General features: G+C 36.0%; 1 protein-coding gene and 1 non-coding gene across 2 annotated transcripts in view; both read right to left on the bottom strand.

Annotated features, from left to right (window-relative positions):
- The window catches only part of HCN1 (hyperpolarization activated cyclic nucleotide gated potassium channel 1), a 398,356-nt gene that overhangs the window by 129,675 nt on the left and 248,884 nt on the right, over window positions 1–19,797 (bottom strand). The window lies entirely within an intron of this gene.
- On the bottom strand, window positions 12,939–13,044 carry LOC123939513. Its single transcript, XR_006817891.1, has one exon. It is a non-coding gene; the product is annotated as a U6 spliceosomal RNA (small nuclear RNA).

Genomic DNA, 19,797 nt, shown 5'->3' with positions numbered 1-19,797 from the left:
TGTCTATGCACATTGCGTGTATGAGGGCCAATGTGGCCTTCATGATGGAACATCAGTATTTAGGCAGCAGCCATGTGATTCAGAGGCTGCTGAGGAGAGAATCCCAAGTGGAGGAATGATATCTTATACCGTTGTCTCCCTCTTCTTTAATCCCTCCAACCCTCCCCACTGGTGACACCCACCATTACAACCCCAACTATAGTAGCTCAACCAAGAAAGGTAGGTTGACTGCAGTGAAAAAATACACATGTGAGTTAAGTAACAGCATAAACACTGTGTCAAACAAATGTTTAGAAAATAAGTTAAACTTGGAATAGAAAATACATTTTTCAAGGTTATCCTTGAAAAACATTATGATGGGAACAACACGCATGGCTCTAAACTGTTCAAAGTTCCACTTATTACATTAAATAAATCAATGTTACCATCATATGCTTCTCACCACTTGATCAATGGTAACACGGAAGCAGAGAACATAGTGACTTGCCCAAGGTTACAAGTTTGTAGGTGGAGGATTCATTGTTTTGAACTGAGCCTTGTTCTAGAAATGATACTATTAGCTACTATGTGACAGTGCTCTTGATTTTATAAACCTATTATACTTATAATTTCAGGCAAAATATTAAGATTGAAAAACTGACTGATCAGTTCCAAACTCTCACACGCAGCCCTTCTTTAAGGTAGGAAAGTAACAATAGGCAAAGAGGAGACCTAAAGAAGGAAAAACTAGATCTGGTAGGGTCTGGTGAAGTTCCAAGAATGTTTTCATTCCCAGGACATCATTTTATTATTATTATTATTGTGTTGCTGTTCTCCTTTCATCTTTTAAAAAAATGGCTCATTTTATTTTAGTCTACACTAATGGGAGACTATATACTCCAAGTGCTTTACCATACAAACCAAATATTGCCAGCTTACATTTAACTTGAATCCTATTGAAAGTAAACAAATAATTTACCTGTTAACTCTGATTTAATTAGGGTTTCTCTTGATTTCATTTTAGGCAATGATTTGCCAACAAATTGTTCCTTACAGATTATTTTTAAGAAGTTTTTTTTTAAGATTTTATTTATTTATTTGACAGAGAGAGAGAGAAAAAAAAGAGCATAAGCAGGGAGAATGGCAGGTAGAGGAAGAGGGAGAAGCAGACTCCCCGCTGAGCAGGGAGCCCAATGCAGTACTCGATCCCAGGACCCTGAGATCATGACCTGAGCCACAGGCCGATTTAACTGACTGAGCCACCCAGGCGTCCATGATTAATTTTTTTTTTTATTAATTGAAGTGTTCCAATATTTAATTCTTCACTTCACTGAGGCATCTTGAAATTAATTATTTTTTGAGGGAAGCATATTGAGCCCAATTAACGGGAATATATATAAGTAAACTTAATTATTCCATCTGGGAACTTCCAAACAGAAAAAAATTTATGTTTATATTCCAAATTTAACTTATTTTCTAAGCATTTGTTTGACACACTGTTTCTGTTGTTACTTAATTTGGATCAGGGTGAAGGACTATGGCAAAGAAAGAAAAGAAATGTTTATTCTAGACCTCCTGACTTAGGACATTCAAACTCAAACTAACCCACTTAGTATATTCTGTCACAGGAACAAAAGTTTCCCTTGTCCATCATCTTTCATATGAAATAGAATTTTGTTAATTTAGAAGGCCAAATTATTCTATTATTGAATACCAGAATGAATCTGCTTTATCATTTGAAATCAAATGCAAATATGAATATGTTAAGTAGGCAAAATTTTAGCAAAATTGGAAATATAGAATTTGACTCAGAAATCTATGCATCAACAGCTAAAATATCAAATTTTAATCAGTTATAATTTACTTCTTCAACCACTGAATGAACTTACCACTTATATCAATTACAATAATGCCAATCAGATAGAAAGATACATTAAGTTCTCAAGACAAGGAATATAGCTGAACATAATCTTCCTGAAGTCACAAGAAGTGGAGCATAACAGGTCACCAGTTCCAAAGTGTAAGGTCACTAGAACATGCCATGATTTTGTTTTATCTGTAGATAAGAGAATGGAATCAAGGTAATAAACTGTTCTTCATCGGTTTCACAGGGGTGACGTATGGTAACAATGGATAGATACTAGGAGCAAGCTTTCTAATGATTAGTGATGGAAACAGAACTACAATTGTTTTTAAGGATTCGTTTGAGCATTTTTGTTCTTTTAAGTATATCCTCTGGAATTATTGGGTTGATTACAAACAGAAACATTTAAGAAACATCTTTGAGGAGGTCTTTACCTTAGTTGAATTAAACATTATTTGTGACTTTTTGCTACAGATCATAGTAAATAATAATGTCAGTAGGAAGACAAGTGGAGATCAATTCATTGAGGCCATCCTAATTTGAACTGTTCAGTAGAAACACAGTGCATGCAGTTCCTAAGGAGACTCAGGGAAATGACCGACAGCTATGTTGTGTGTAAAGATAAAATGCAGATAGCAAGGAAGAACATTTCTTAAAAAAATATATGATGTAGCCTCCACCCCCCCGCCCAGTATAGATATGCTTTGAAAGCTAACATTAATGCCACTGTAAGCAGGAAGAAAGAGAGCCTACCAACACTGTGCTTTGATTTCATAACTCATCAACCTTTTTCTATAACATTAGCACTATATTTTAAATGTTTTAGTAAGTAATGAATTATTTCCCTGGAATTCACATGATAGAAGCTCTGGAATTCTTGAAATACATATTTGTATTCTTGATAACATTATCTCCAAAAAATATAAATGCCATGATTTCTAGAAATAACGCCTTAAAAAATAATATACAATTACCTATATTTTTCAGTTGGAGAAATGGATTTATGTTTTTTATTTGTACTGTTTTGATCTGCTTACAAACATTTATAGCTCTGACATCAGTCCTTCTGCCTTATAGGAAAGTTCCAATCGTTTTCAGCAATAAAATATAAAATTACTGCATAAGAAGACTACTGTTGCCATAAAAAGAGTGATGTTTGGTCATTTTAAGTTCTAGACTTGTTCCTTGGTCAATTAATCCCTCAAATTCTAAGTGTATGTTTCCCTGCTTCAATAATGATGATAAAATACAAAATGAGCATTAAGTAGATTTATAAATTAAAATTTAATGATGCTTGAGATCATAGATATTTTTTCTCATATTTCTTTTAACATTGGTTACATTGTTTTTTTTTTTTTTCTTTTTTTTTTTTTTTTTTTTTTTTAAAGATTTATTTATTTGACAGATAGAGATCACAAGTAGGCAGAGAGGCAGGCAGAGAGAGAGAGAGGAGGAAGCAGGCTCCCAGCCAAGCAGAGAGCCCGATGCGGGGCTCGATCCCAGGACCCTGGGATCATGACCTGAGCCGAAGGCAGAGGCTTTAACCCACTGAGCCACCCAGGCGCCCCGGTTACATTGTTTTAAAATAAAAATTAAACATGGGATGCCTGAGTGGCTCAGTCGGTTCAGCATCCTACTCTTGATTTTGGCTTGGATCATGATCTCAGGGTTGTGAGATTGAGCCCCACATGGGGCTCTGCGCTGCTTAAGATTCTCTCTCCTCCCCTCACTGTTTTCCCCTCCCCCCTCAATTGTTCTTTCCCAAAAAAATAAATAAGATAAAATAAAAATTAGACACATCAATAAGTTATTTTTTAATTTGGTGGGTCTGCTAACTCAATTTTTTAGATTAAATGTTCACTAGTCCCTATAGAAGGGCTCTAAATCAGATATTTCAAGATTCTAAGTGTGATTTTTCTATAATTAGTGCTTTAAGCAAAATATTTTTATTGCTTGCTTGGACAAGTAAATAGAAACAAATATATCTACATATTTTTGCACACATAAATATCAGTAAACATATTTTATATATATGCATAAATATAAGGGAACAATGGGAGAGATTAGCATACACTGAGTACTTTACTCCTTGCAAAGTGCTCTTATATCAACTCACTGTTCCTTATAAAATTCTTGAAACCTGATATTGTTCTTACAAGTAAGGAATGCAAAGCTTAGAAAAGTTAAGAGATTTGCTCAAAGTCACACACTTGTCAACGGGAAAGCTGAAATTCAATCATAGCTCTGTCTGAACTACAGTATAAACCATCTCCATTCTGAAGATCATAGCCTCATCTTTCCTAACCATTTATATAAATAAAATTCATAATTCTAATGCAGAATTTTTAAGCATTTTAAGAATATAACCATAGCACAGAATTCTCTAAAATATATGTTTTCATCTCAACTCGCAAAAGGGAACCTCTTCCTACACCCTGAGGGAATTTAGAGGAAAAATTATCTCAGATTTTCATCAGAGAAAACCTCTGAGGGAAAATCCGCTCAAGAGTCTGAGGCCAGGGGAAGCCTGGGTGGCTCAGTGGGTTAAAGCCTCTGCCTTCGGCTCAGGTCATGATCCCAGGGTCCTGGGATCAAGCCCCACATCAGGCTTTCTGCTCAGCAGGGAGCCTGCTTCCTCCTCTCTCTCTGCCTGCCTCTCTGCCTACTTGTGATCTCTGTCTGTCAAATAAATAAATAAAATCCTTAAATTAAAAAAAAAAAAAGAGTCTGAGGCCAGTAAAGATATTGGCTCACACAATTGCACTTCACTTCAGTAGTTTCCTACTGGCTAAGAATGCTCAAAGGGTTCTCTTCCCTTCCTCCCATTCCCAAAGCCTGGTATGGAGTAAATGTTCCTGGTATCCAAATAGGAAAAGTCTTCTGGAAGGATGTTCTTGCCTGAGGCTCAATCCTCCAGAGTCTGGAAGGTGCACGAGAGGCAGAGGCAGGTTCCATGTGAACCGTGAAATGATGCTGTGTGCATCCGCTAACACCTGGTCAAAGGAACATGAGGAGTGATGTCATTTCTCCAGGGCTATTATTTGATATGCACTTTTAAAATCATTGTATGGGTTTTAGGAAAGCAACTCTGCATCGGTGATTTTCAAATTAGTAGATCATCTCTTTTGATGGTATTCTCAAGTTGCTTAACTCTGCTAATTAGAGGCGTTAGCATATTGGTAGTGTTAAAAACTGCTAAAATTAAAGCGAAATTGAAGTAAAACAAAGAACTGTAATCTTTTTCTCCAGGCTCAAACTTCTGCTCTTTTTAAGGAAAGCAGCCACCTGGGATATAAAAGAAGCAGGAGTTCAGAACTTTATCAGCTTGAGTGGAGCTCTTGGGTGGTTGGTGTTAATAACTAGAACATAAGGGGCGCCTGGGTGGCGCAGTGGGTTAAGCGTCCAACTCTTGATTTTGACTCAGGTCATGACCTCAGGGTGGTGAGACTGAGCCCTGGGATAGATTCTGCATTCAGTTCAGAGTCTGCTTGAGACTCTCTCCCTCTCCCTCTGCCCCTCCCCACCCACTCTCTTTCTCTTTATCTAAAATAACTAAACTTTAAAAAAGTAATGAGAACATAAATTATTACATATGCAATTATTGGTTTATATAAAGGTTCGTTACCCTATGAAACACGGCATTAGATTTTTCATCCTAGATAATCTGCATATATGTCAATTGTGTGACAGATGTGTAATGTATAAAGAATCTGTACTTCTTATTAAGATTAAATGAGAGGCGTTATATAAAAGGCTGGTACATACAGTGGCTGTATATAAAAGCACTGATACATAATACAGTGTTCAGGTTTATTTTATCTAGCTTAGTTCTCTGCATGAGGGTCTAAATTTATTAATAGTGTGTGTACCTGTGTGTGTTTTCATTTAACAACTTGTTTATTTCACTTTCTGCTGCTGGGTACAATTCTAATCTCTTTACAAACATACATATCATGAAGAAGTTTATTAAAATCTGATGTTCAGAGATCAGCATAACTAGAGAGAATTTTAAGCCATGTAGGAAAGAAATGTGTAAGCTGGCAAGAAACTTAATAATTGATTATTGATGTTGAAGTTAAACTTGTTTTTCCATTATTCCAAAAATGAAACTCTCACCTATAACAGATTCTGAAACCCCACCCTAGCAATGGTAGAATTTGCCCTCCTTAACATTTAACAAATCCATGTAGTAGCATGATGGTATGATAAATTTCTCTTTTTTTTTCTTTTTCTACCTTGATTTGCTACTGGACTAGGGCTCAGCCACCAGAGTTAAGAAGGGGGAGAGTGAAATAAAATAAAAGATTTGACCCATGAAACAATTTTTTTCCCCTATGGTAGACTGACATAGCTATAGACTCATAAAAAGTTGGAATTGTATGAGATCTGGGCAAAACTTTAGGCTATCCTTTTTATGAGCAAATGAAGTTTAAGAATATCCCTAATTTTATGATTAAAATAACTAACTAGCTAAATACACACATAAATAAGTATATTCATACTATCCAACTCTATTTTAATCTAATATGCAAGGAACAATACATATCAAAGTCAGAAAATATTGTTACTTGCCCAGTTTCCCTAAGGGGTCAAAGTTTGCTGAATCTGGGGTGCCTGGGTGGCTCAGTCGTTAAGCGGCTGCCTTCGGCTCAAGTCATGATCCCAGGGTCCTGGGATCGAGCCCCGCATCAGGCTCCCTGCTCAGCAGGAAGCCTGCTTCTCCCTCTCCCACTCCCCCTGCTTGTGTTACCTCTCTTGCTGTGTCTTTCTCTGTCAAATAAATAAATAAAATCTTAAAACAACAACAACAACAACAAACAAACAAACAAAAAAAACGCTCATGCCTTTACATGCCTGCAAGTATTGTTTCCATTAGCTTGGCATAGTCACTACAATAATCAAAACACCACTACCAACAAAAACATCGAGCATGGTTTATATAGATATCTTACAGTAAGTATCTAATTTGACCTGATGATGATCACAGCAACATTATAACAGCTAGAACAGCCTTTATTATCTTCATTTTACTGACAAGGATAAAGTTCAGAGTTTCATACTTGCCTATGGCCTCATGATAAGATGTAGTATCTTCCCATTGGGTTTCTGACCTGCCAACTGCAGACACAGTACAGCTGTAATTTAAGCTGTAATTGCTTAATAATTTCTATCCTGTACTCTGCTTACATCTGGGTATTTAAGAGGGAAAAAAATCAGCCACGGCTTGGGGTTAAACCATCGCCATTTTGAAAGTGATATTACAAGTCTAATTACTATTACATTTTATCTGGGCAAAATGATGAGGGCATCCACTGTGATCTGTATTACCCGAAATTACCATAGAGTTACCTATTTCAGAAAAATGCATGCTTATTAGGTCAGTGGCTAATTAATTGTATAGAAAACTATTTCCCTATGCTAAAGTTATTTCTATCACAAGTTTACAAGATAAATGATACCGGTTAAAATTATCCTGTTACTTTAGAAAGATGCTTTGTTTTTTTTAAGCCAAAGAAATTTATTCTCTTGTTCTGTAACCTAAAACTTTGGTAGTAAAGTCAGACGGATTTCCTTTGACTCTTCCAACTTCCGGTGGAGGCTGTAATTATTGGCATTCCTGCGCTTGCGGCCACATCACTCCAATCTCTGCCGCTGTTGTCACAGGATGTTTTCCTCTTCTTGTAAGGACAACAGTCATGCTGGATTAAGGCCCATTCTAATGACCTCATCATAACTTGATGACATCTGTTTGATCCTATTCACAAATAAGGTCACATTGGCAGCCACTTGGGCATTATAACTTCAACAAATCTTTTTTGGGGGCACATTTCAACCCACAAAAATAGCTTTGCTCCAGATTAGAAGAGATGAGTCTGAGTGTGGGAAGCATAAGTTTATGTAACAGTTGCAGAACATAGAACCTGCAGCTTCAACCACAGTCCCATTTGTGTGTGTCTGTAGTAGAGGCAACTTGGACTTCGAAAGAAAGAAAGAAAGAAAGAAAGAAAGAAAGAAAGAAAGAAAGAAAGAAAGCAAGCAAGCAAGCAAGCAAGCAAGCAAGCTTTTAAATTCATCTTCATTTATTTATTTATTTATTTATTTATTGAGAGAGAGCAAGAGCACAAGTCGGGTGAAGGATAGAGGGAGAAGTAGACTCCCCCCGAGCAGGGAGCCCGATGTGGGGCCCGATCCCAGGAGTCCAGGATCATGACCTGAGCCGAAGGCAGACACTTAACTGACTGAGCCCCCCAGGTGCCCCAAATTCACCTTATTTACAGCAAAATAGTAACTATACAAATCAGCAACAGCACATGTTACTTAATTCTAAAGGCATGACAAACAAATAAAGCCTTAAATTATAAGCAATGCTAGAACTTGGTATATTGATTATGCAATCTAACAGGATAAGCCTAGGAAATCCTCCACTGTGTAAAAAGCAGAAAGATTGAGCACTTGCAGTTATTTTTAGAAGCCTAATTCCAACTTAAAGCTGTATCCTATGATGTGTACTCAATGTATTCTTGGTATGTGAGGTTTCTGTGTCAGAGTTACTGCTCTGAGAGAATATTCTGCTTTGACTCCTTAAGTCCACATAAGCCTTAGACAAATGTAGGTTTTATAAGGTGTGGACTCCCTGACCTCATATACAACTTCACAGAAAATTCAAATACCAAATAGTACTTAACAGAGGCAAAAAGCAACTTCTTGATCAATAGAATCAAACCAAATACACTTTTTACTGGTATTTAGAAAGTTTAAATCCCTGGAGTCTCAGTTGTCTCTGATAAATCAATTCTCCATTTACATTACATTTGAGTGTCAGCGTGAGTGTGTGTGCGTGTGTGTGTGTGTGTGTGTGTGAAATGAGAGAGAGGGAGAGAGAGAAAAGAAATTGATTGATTGATTTTCGAGTCTCAGACTACCTTCTTGCAGCCATAGCTCTGAATTCAGATATAGACTGACTTGGAAATCTATAAGCAAGCAAACTATAGAACAGAAAGTAAAAAAATTGAAACAATCTATTAGTTTCTCTCTCTTTTTTTCTCTTCCTCTAGCTTTTGATTCTACCAGCTTATTCATAGACAAGGAAAATGGTGATTCAGACAAAATTCCCATTTCTGATGAGCTCATTTTGATTCTTTAAAGTCAGAATAAAAATATATGGACAATTATTCCATATTTAACCATGATATTACTATCCAAAGAACATATTAATGTGAAGCAGGTTCTTTGTGAACTCCAGTGGACTCCATTTGAAATAATGCTAATGAGCATATGCTAGCTATTCTCTTATAGCATCCAGAGGAAAACTAGGGTTAGTTTACTTTAAGAAAAGCAATTTTTAGTCTGTTAATGCATGATAAAAAATATGACCATAAAAAGGCAAATGTTACCCGAACTGGAGTATCCCTGAATACTTTAGTAGAATTCTTATTTCCAGTTATAACATTACCTAACGCCAACACCTCCTATACCTCTGACCATTTTGTTTGTGAGGCATAATAATTAGAAATTCCTGCAAAGAGCACACTGTTTAGTGCAATTCCTGTAGAAAACTGACCTATAATACCTTACTTAGGCAAAATGCTGAAGTTTCCACAAACTGATAGACTATAAAGAACATTTCCAGACACATCATATAGATGTCTTCCTTAACTTCCTCTGATGTGGAAGGAAACAACTCTGGCTTACTGGCAATGCAAGAGAATGTCTTAATGATTAACAGCATGCATTTCTCGGTCAGTAGGGACTGCTCAGAGAGAAGAGGTAAACATTCAAAGCTTAATGATTTCTCTTGTGCATCGCTTCCATGACTCATGCCAGATTTTCCCCAGCTAGTTCTAAAATGATTAATCTGCTCCGATGAGTCAACAGTCTTTCATCTTCACCTTTCCTTAGGCACTGGTAACAAAGGTTAACAAAATCATCTATTGTATTTGCCCGGGTGGGCATATGTGTATTTCTACCCAGGCTTACCTAGAGAAGGTGTAGCAAAACAGCCTCCCTCATGTACAATCTGCATGCTGTCCTTGGTAGCACTGTGATAGCAGGTTCTCTGGACAGTGGAGATGGAACTTTGATCATACTGTAGATAAGGTCTGGGAGGAGAGTACTTAGTTTTCCAAACAGAATCAAGAAAAAGCATGGTGTACACAAAAATCGCTCCCATATCTTCTTCTAAGAGGCTAGAAATACTTTGAGTCTTTCTGTTTTAGGTTAGGAAGTCAATGTCACAGTTTCTGGAAGGTTTTGACTTAAATGCCTGCATGTTACTTCTAAGTCATTATTCGATTATCCTCTTGCCATGACCTATAGGTTCCTTGCTGGCCCCAAAGGTTTCAGGATTGACTCCCAAGACACTAAAATTGTATGAGCATAGATAAGCACAGTGTGAACAAAGCATGAAGAGCATCCCAAGACAAATTCTTTAGGGAAGGATAAAGCTTGAATACCATAAAATTAAAGGCAAATATGAGAGATAGGATCTTTCAAATGAAAGAAGATAGGATGGGAGTAATTGTGAATCAGGTATACATAAGATAGGGTACAGGCAGATCACCTTTGCTTTGATATGTCCGTGGGTTAGCTTTGGATGAGGAATAGTGAGGGCTACAAGAAACTTCAAGTAGAAAATGAATAACACACAAGAGACTAGATCCTGGAGCATTTATCATTTATGATGAAGGTAGTAGTCAAGCAAGGGAGTAGCGGGAGTATGAAAATAATTCAGGAAGAAAAAAAAATAAGGAAGGAATAAGGTATTTCTATAAATTTACTTGATATCAACAATCTTGAAATGTAGGGCAGCTTTACCAGAAAAGGTAAAATATACTGACATTCTTTGGAAGCCAATAGGTGCCATTAAAATATAAATGACAGTATTACTGTTCTTATTACTAGTCAGTGCTACACGTTGATAATGGCTTGGTTGTCTGAGAATCCTAATTATACATGCCAATTTGAAGATATTCATATTTGATTCTTGTTATGTATTTTCTCCAAAGTTTGGAAGTTACAGCATGTAAGAGCAAATTTCATAAGCAAAATGGATGGGTGTTTTGGACAAAATTTAGGTAGAGAAATTTCAGAGGTAGAAACAAAAGGGAGAAGAACATTTAGTATTTACAATGGTAATATAATGAAAGGAGTAAGAAGGGACAGGAAAATTGGGTTAAAATAGTGACCTTGATGGCATTACCCATATAGGAATAAAACAGTATGACAAATTAGATAGGGAACTAAGGCATTTTCAAAGGCAATAATCTACCCTTTGGAATAAGTCATAATAAAACAGATTTGTGGAAAGGTCTCTTTTTCAGTAAGTTAAATGACCAAAAATATCCCTATGAACATAGAATACAAGGGATTAAAGCTAAACCGAAAAGGATTAAAGTATCTCAAAGCCCAGCGTGTTGTCTTCAAAATTTAAGAGAAATAACTAAGTATACTCTGAATGTTAATAAAATGGACCACTTGAAAAGTAAATAAGTTCAAGAAAACAAACCTTCATAACCAAACAACCATTGCTATCCCCTCAAGATACAAATCTGAAGGCATCACATGGGTTCTGAGGCAGCATTTACTAGACTGAGAAAGAACTTCTTTATACATTCGTATTCATTATTGAGTGAGCTGTGACCGGTCAGTCTCACTCCAAGCAAGAACTTAGTTATTTGTTAACCTGGTCTCCCTCTTTATGTTGCTCCTTCACATAAAACAAGCAACCAATCCAAAGCAAATCTAGTTTACTTTCAGTGAGGTGAACAGAGTTGAGTATGACTCATCAAAATAAACAACAGACCACTCTCTTGACCTCTAATCCTGTCTACCAGGATGTTCCCTACTTGGCTTTAAATAGATGTGACAAACTGTGTCAATGCTAAATTCATCTAACCTGAATTTACCATCAATAAGTTCTATTGTCCCTGAACCACCCCCTAATTTCAGGTGGTATCACTTAACTGATTCCCTGTCATACTTCCCTTTCCCCCACTGCACACTAACCCAAAGCATCTAGGCACGAGAGCATCTAAGAAGTATCTGCTTCCACTTTACCCCCTAAATAGTTCTCAGGCTAAGAGTCTTAAAGTACCTGTTTGTTTATCACAAATGCACACAAACCAACAAATGCACACAAATAACAACCATTGAAAAGAATCCTTCTACTGTCTCCCCCTTTATATTGTATCTATGCTCTCATTCTGTGCCCAGTACTTCCCTTGAGAATGTACAGGTGTGTTAAAAAGGACACCACAGACCCAAAATGTGTCATTTAGGCCCAATCCTCAAATCTAGGCTCAATATCCAGTTTACTTGCAGTTTCAATCACGTCCAGAAATCTAGTCTTCATCATTCAAGAATATTCTGATGGGTTTCAATGAGTCTGGCAGGGGATCTCTCCAGTCCCCAAAAGCAGAGGAAGTAATCTGCATGATAAGATCCTCTCCACTTCCCCTTAGGGAAAGCAACCTTGTTGGTAACAATCCTTACCTTTTGCTAATCACTTTTCTTGCCCCACCCTCTTTCCAGAAAAATCTTCCATTTTGTGCAACTCCTCAGAGATTCCCTCTACTTGTAGGTGGGATGCTGCCGATTTGTGAATCATTTAATAAAGTCAGTTAGATCTTTAAATTCACTTAATTGAATTTTGTGTTTTAACACATGTCACTTGGCTTGAGGCCCTGCTTTTTACTTACACTCCTGTGATCAAAAATATGTTATAACTCAATAATACCATACTGTAAGATCCTATCATCTTATAAGCAGTGGTTAATATTAAACTGACCCTTCAGGTCTTTTACCATCCTTGGACTTTGATTCTGCTCTTTTATTTCTAAAGCTGTATGGGGTTTATTTTCATTATTGCCCTTTTGAATAGAAAAATACAGCTCCTTTTTCTGCTAGTTTTATTGAGATACAATTGACATATAACATTGTATTAAGATTAAAACACAATGATTTGATATATATAATATATAAATATATATAAAATTTATATATGTTATATATATATAAACATATATATATTTTGCAATATTGCAAAAATGATCACCACAAAAAGTATAGTTAACATCCACCAGTCCACATGGTTACAAAATATAAGGAATACTTCACACATTTGCACGGTTATCCTTGTTCAGGGATCATGCTAATCTCTGTATAGTTCCAATTTTACTATGTGTTTCTTCCAAAGTGAGTACCAGAGCTCCTTTTCGTTATCCCAATGAAAAACACTGTACCTTGCTGGCACTTTCCTTGTTGGGTTGCTACAAATTATAACACAAATTAAAATTTACCGCCTCTACTTTAATTCTTTTCTTTGGAATAGCCAGCAACAAGTCCAAACTAGCCACCTCCATGCTTTGTTTCCTCATAGCCTGAAGAGAAAGTCAAACTTTACCAAGGAAATCACAACAAGCTGGTCACCATGCAGCCCCTCCCTGGCCTTTCAGCAACACTCTTCAACTCTCCTGACTCCTGTACAAAAACCCAGACTGTTCTTGCCATCTCCAATTACTTCCAGTTCCCCAAACAAGACAATTCACTCTCCTCCATGCCTTTAGATAGGTAGCTTTTCTCTTATTCGATATGCATTCTGACCTCCTTCCTCTCTGCCTGGCCATTTCAGCAAGTATTTCAAGATGCAAATCACTTTCTAGCATTCTCAAATATCCACCTTTATGCCTCCAAGTTAGCCCTCCCAGCTAGGTTCAGTTTCTCCTCTATGTAACCCTGGGTTTATACTTCCATTTATCACGTGATTGCACTGTACCATCTGCTTATTTGTTTGTCTTCAGCAGTATAACCAAAGCTCCCTATAAGCAGGGACCATATCCTAACCATCTTTGTATCACAAACATTCAGTAGTGACTGATACTAATGGAATCTAGGAAAAATATTTAACCGAGAAAAACAATATCCGAGCATTAGTCTATTCTATAATGTTACCATAGGTACCTTGAATTGTTTTGGAAGTAGAAAAGACAGTACCTTCCCTTGAACTACAAAGGAAATCGGAATTTCTCATTAAGGTTCAGGGTATTTCCACTGTGAAATATGAACTTTAATTTTAATAAAATGGAACAGATGTCCTTAGCAATTTGATCAACTAGTCTCTCATTGATATCTGTATAACAGATGGTATAAATAACTCATCGTGTATTTAAATAGTGATTTTAAAACTGAAATAATATAAAACATTTCAAATTTATTAGGTATGCTTTCCTTCATGAGTGCCTTTTCGGGGGATTAGCATCCCTGCCAATTTTCAGACATGCTTTCATACAGTTTCCTCCTCACTTGTTTTCTCCTGGGAGGAAGGCAAATGTCCTATCACAATGATACACTTTTGCTTTTCTGGACTCAAAGTGCTCGGAGTTAAATTTGAAACACCACTCTAATAACGCAAATATCATCATTTACATATTTTTGTCAGGAACCAAAGATGGAACACATACCCAATATACATCAACTGACAACAACCTAACAGAAGTTGCGTTGGTTCCCTTAAATGAGGATGACAAATCTAACATTGACATTGGAACTAACAAATGTGGTCCGTGATCACATGTAGAAATGTGACTAGCCTAGTGAAAATAGTTCTTAAGAGTTCCTATGAGGTGAGCCTGTGTGGTCCATTTATAAATGTATAGTAGTATTTATATGGTGTTCTTATGTAGCTTCCCATGATTTTTGTGTATATGAAAACAAAACAAAACACATGCTTTTTGCTTTCTGAAATATAATCAATTGAATATGATTATTTTCAATATATTCCAGTGTTCTCTTTAGGATAGAGAATAAAAGTGGTAAAGTCTTCTCCTTATTTGAATAAGTCATGAATCCTTGGTAAGTAGGGGACCCTGAATCATCCTTTTCCTTCCTAGTCCTCACCACTCCCAGCTCATTAAAAAAGATAATGGCAATGCATAACCCTGTGTTGCCAAATTTTAGAATCTCCTGGATTTCCCAGAATTATTCCCCATGTTGGGACCGAATGACAGAGAACACATTTAAATAGAATAAAGTTTGATTTTGCTTTGCCAGGACCCTGAACTAGTTAAAATTGCATAAGGACTCAAAACTCAGTAGGGAATGAGAACATCAAAATGTAGTTTTTGCTTAGTGCAGTGTCAGGCATTAAATATTAGCAAATTGACTATTTTTGATGGATGGCCTGAGGTATTAAGTGGCTACTCATAATTTAGTATTAAACAAATTGCCATTAATAATTAACTTTTCTGACTATCTTAATGTAAACATTTCTGCAATACATTGTTATCTGGAAAAATCACACAGCAATTACCAGAGGACTCATTTTTTGAATCAGTATTTAGTACTAAGTTAGGTTAAGGACAGAATCTATAGTTTGTGTTTCATAGGTTCTGTAGTATTTGACCTTTAAACTGCTGTTTCGTTAAGGCATAGCTATTGCAGAGAAAGTGATCCTGTTATATCCAATTTCATTGCTAAAATAAATACAAGGTCACTGCCTCCAGCAGGTAACTGGAAGAAATACAGTGTAATCTTCTTAATCGTGACACCCAAAACAAAACTAAGAATTTTTCTCAAGGCCCTTTGAATGTACTCAAAATGTAAATACATGAAGCAATAGGTTACCCATAATAAGCTATGATCAATTTAATATGGTCAAGAAGACAAAAGCAGTTTCCTTAAATAAGAGCTACCCAGGGTCTCATTAGTGCAGAGAGAAAAAAAATCAAGGTCATGCTAAAGGTGTATGACTTCATGGTGGAAAATTTCAACCCTCCCAACACCTCCCAGAAAAGAAACCAAAAGCAAGAGCAACAAAAACTGTCAGGCAGACTTCAAAAGCTCATTTAGACCACTGGACAAATATTAAGGAAAAAAGTAGAAATTCTAAATATGCTGAGGTACATATTTTTACAAAGTCAAGTTGACAAGGTTGGAGACAGGCATGGAATGTCTCTTATTAGAATGGCACATAGAATTATCACCACATAAGTTTACATATGGAAAAGTGGGTACCCCAAAATTCTAAAGAGGCAGTTTCATGTGAATTACATCTTTAAAAAAAGGTCTGAGAATTGATTTTATGAATAAAGAAACCACATTTTTTATTTGTCTTTGAATCCTGTTTTACCGTATTTAGAATGATCAAAGAAAAAGTGACTATAATACACTCTGCTAAAATTTAAGCAACATAGGGTAGAAAACATATTCATTAAATGATATTTATTCAAAATACATGCAAACATAAAGATTAAACATGTTTACCCCATTGCATGTGTTTCTATTTTAATATATCATTACATTTATATTATATAATATTTATGCATATATAAAATGAGGGCAATCACCTATCACAGAGCTTGCCTGAGCTAAAAAAATAATGATGATAGCATTAATGGACTTCTAATCTATTTAATATTGTTTTGCAAGCAGCTTTAAAAAACCAAGCAAGCTGATCTTTTCTAAATGGCATTATAGTAGGAAAAAGGTCATATGTTTAGGCTGGCAAGCCCATGAGGAAAATAATAGTAAGCTTCCAGTTAGACTCTGATGCTGATAAATCAACGTAACTGTCAACAGCTGGGTCCTGAGATTAACACAGAGTGGGAACAGAAAGCAAACACAATTGTAAAAATGGAAGCAAATACTATGCTTACGGACAATAGCCATCTGGGAATTGTTTCCTTGAGGAGGAGTTATAAATAAAGGCAGTTTGCTTGTAGAAAGTTCTAATACCTTTCTGTAAAAGTACTTTATTACGATTTGGAGATTTATACCTAATTCTCTATGCCATTGACATAATCCAACCCAGGAGAATTACCAAAGCACAAATTGCTCATTTGCACTGGCATGACTAATCTTCACTACAAATATTAGGAAGTAAACAGTGGTGTCTTTATGTTCCTTTTGCATATATATCCCTTTGTATCAGGAAGCATTAATGATGATGAATTTATGTTTTTGCCAGGTATCCTTTTTGACACTTAAAGGAATTAAGGATGAATACCATACTGTGTCAGACTGGGCTTGCTTAAAAGTCAGACTGTGCCTTGTTTGGGGGAGCTGATAGTGTGGCATACTGTGAACCTTAAAGGACTCTAACCTATTATTTCATATCCTGAAAGAACCAGGGCATAGGTAGGATGAGAGAGTCTCATGGAAACACTGGAAGAGTTTACCATGGGGATGTTTACCCACTACTTACAAGTACTTAATGAGAGGTACTTCGGATGCAAGAAATCAGTATCTTAGAGGCTAATACCTTCAAATGACGGGGAATGAAAGAGGAAGAAGTGAACATTAACTGGGAACTAGGATACTGGAGCAATCAAGAGCCAGAAGTCCCCTGAAAATATGTGAGTATGTGAGTAAGTGTTTCTATTGGAGACGTCTCCTCAGACTAAGCTATCATACTGGAAATCTTCCCCTCCATATCTGTCCTTCACCCCTCTCTACCCTGCTCTTTATCCAGGAAACTGACCCTTGTAGATTACAGTTAATAGGATCTCTTGCCTCTGACTTCCAGTTGGATTCAATCATCTGACACAGATGCAAAGGGAAGAAGGAGAATGTAGTATTTGAGCTTCCACTTTGAAGAGAGTGAGTTGGCTATGTTTTTTGTTAAAGGTAACTACTCTTATCAATGCATCCCTGTCTATACGACCCCCTTTTCTGATTTTTGGTGTTGGTAACTGTTCTGTGATAACTATGCCTAGGCACCCTGCTATCCCTTGTGGTCACCCATATCCCATCCACAACCTGGTAAACAATCCTCTTTTGATTTTTTTTAAATTATTAAAATTTATTTGAGTATAATTAACCAACAGTGTAATGTTAGTTTCAGGCATAGAATATAATGATTCAACAACTCTATATATTATTCAGATCTCATCATGATAAGTGTACTCTTTATCTCTTTCACCTAATTCACTCATCCCCCCATTCACCTTCCCTCTTGGAGCTACCAGTTTGTTTTTTATATTTAAGAGTCTATTCTTTGTCTTTTTCCTTTGTTTTTTTTTTCCCCCTTAAATTCTGCATACGAGTGAAATCATTGTCTTTCTCTGACTTGTTTCACTTAGCATTATATCCTCCAGATCTATCCATGTTGTTGCAATGGCAAAATTTCATCCTTTTTGTAGCTGAGAAATATTACACGATATTTCTTTTTTATCCATTTATCTAAGGATGAACATTTTGGTTGCTTCCATATATTGGCTATTGTAAATGCTGCAATAAACATAGGGATGCACATATCTTTTTGAAGTACTGTTTTCATTTTCTTTAGGCAAATAGTAGTGGAATTATTTGATCAAATGGTAATTCTATTTTTAATTTTTTGAGGAATCTTCATACTGTTTTACACAATAGCTGTACCAGTTCGGATTCTACTAAACATTTGAAGAAGAGTGAATACCTATTCTTCTCAAACTATTCCAAAAAATAGAAGAGGAAGGATAAATTATGACACCAGTATTGCCCTGATAGAAAAACCAGATAATGACACCACAAAAAAAGAGAACTACAGGCCAATATCTCTGATGAACATAGATGCAGAAATCCACAACAAAGTATTAGCAAACTGAATACAAAAATACATTAAAAAAATCATCCACCACGATCAACAGAGACTTATTCCAGGGATACAAGGGTGAATTGACATTCACAAATCAATTGATGTGATATATCACATTAAGAAGCCAAAGGATAAAAACCATAAGAGCATTTCAATAGATGTAGAAAAAGCACCTGACAAAGTACCACATCCATTCACAGTAAAAACTCTCAACAAAGTAGGTTTAGAGGGAACATATCTCAAAATAATAAAGGCCACAAAACACTTAGAATGAACATACTTAATGCTGAAAAACTGAGAGCTTTCCCTCTAAGATCTGGAACAGGATAAGAATGTCCACTTCACCACTGTTATTCAAAAGAGTACTGGAAGTCCTAGCCACAGCAATTAGACAAGAAAGAGAAATTAAAAAGCATCCATTGGTAAGGAAGCAGTAAGCTCTTCACTATTTGCTGATGACATGATACTATGTATAGAAAAACCTTACAAGACTTCCCCCAAAACTATTAGAGTTGATAAATGAATTCAGTAAAGTCACAGGATACAAAATTAGTGTACAGAAATCTGTTGCTTTTCTATACACTAATAGTGAAGTAACAGAAAGAGAAATTAAGAAAACAGTCCCATTTACAATTGTACCAAAAAGGATAAAATACGTAGGAATAAATTTAACCAAAGAGGTAAAAGACCTATGTTCTGAAAACTATAAAACATTTATGAAAGAAATTGAAGATGATACAAATAGAAAGATATTCCATGCTCATGGATTAGGAGAACCAATATTGTTAAAATTTCCATATTACTCAAAGCAATCTTCAGATTTAATACAATCCCTATCAAAATAGCAGCAGCATTTTTCACAGAACTAGAAATCTTCCCCTTTTTAAAATCTTCCACTACTTTATAACTTCAAAGCCATCCATCCCTGTGGCAACCCTACCTGTGTGGTGCTTTAGATAGAATAGAAACACCTGGAGATACAGAAATAAACTTTCCTGAGAGTCAAGAATTGTAGGCTCAAGAGATCAGTCACTAATAACTTTAAGAACCTAAGAAACTTCTCTAGCTATCCATTTTAAAAAAGAAAATTTGGACTTTTGGATTCTAAGGTTCATTTCTACATCTAAAATTTTATCTTTCTATTATTCTAGACACAGAAGTAATCTGATTATAAGAAAATCAGTGTCTGTTATATCACACCCTTCTTGTATCTTGGGGCACACTGTTGATTGCTCTATCAATATCCATTCCCTTTTCCTTACAGAATCCCCAAAGATTTGGGATGGCAATATGGTCAGCATAAGAGAATAGGTTATTTATACTTTTTAGAAGAATGGGCAGCCAAATGATTCATTACTGGTCAATGAGGTAAAAGTCAAAGTTA

Source organism: Meles meles, chromosome 3 (assembly GCF_922984935.1).
Source record: "Meles meles chromosome 3, mMelMel3.1 paternal haplotype, whole genome shotgun sequence".
Taxonomy (NCBI): Eukaryota; Metazoa; Chordata; class Mammalia; order Carnivora; family Mustelidae; genus Meles; species Meles meles.
Note: the sequence above shows the minus strand (reverse complement) of the source record. Positions and strands in the feature narration are given on the sequence as shown.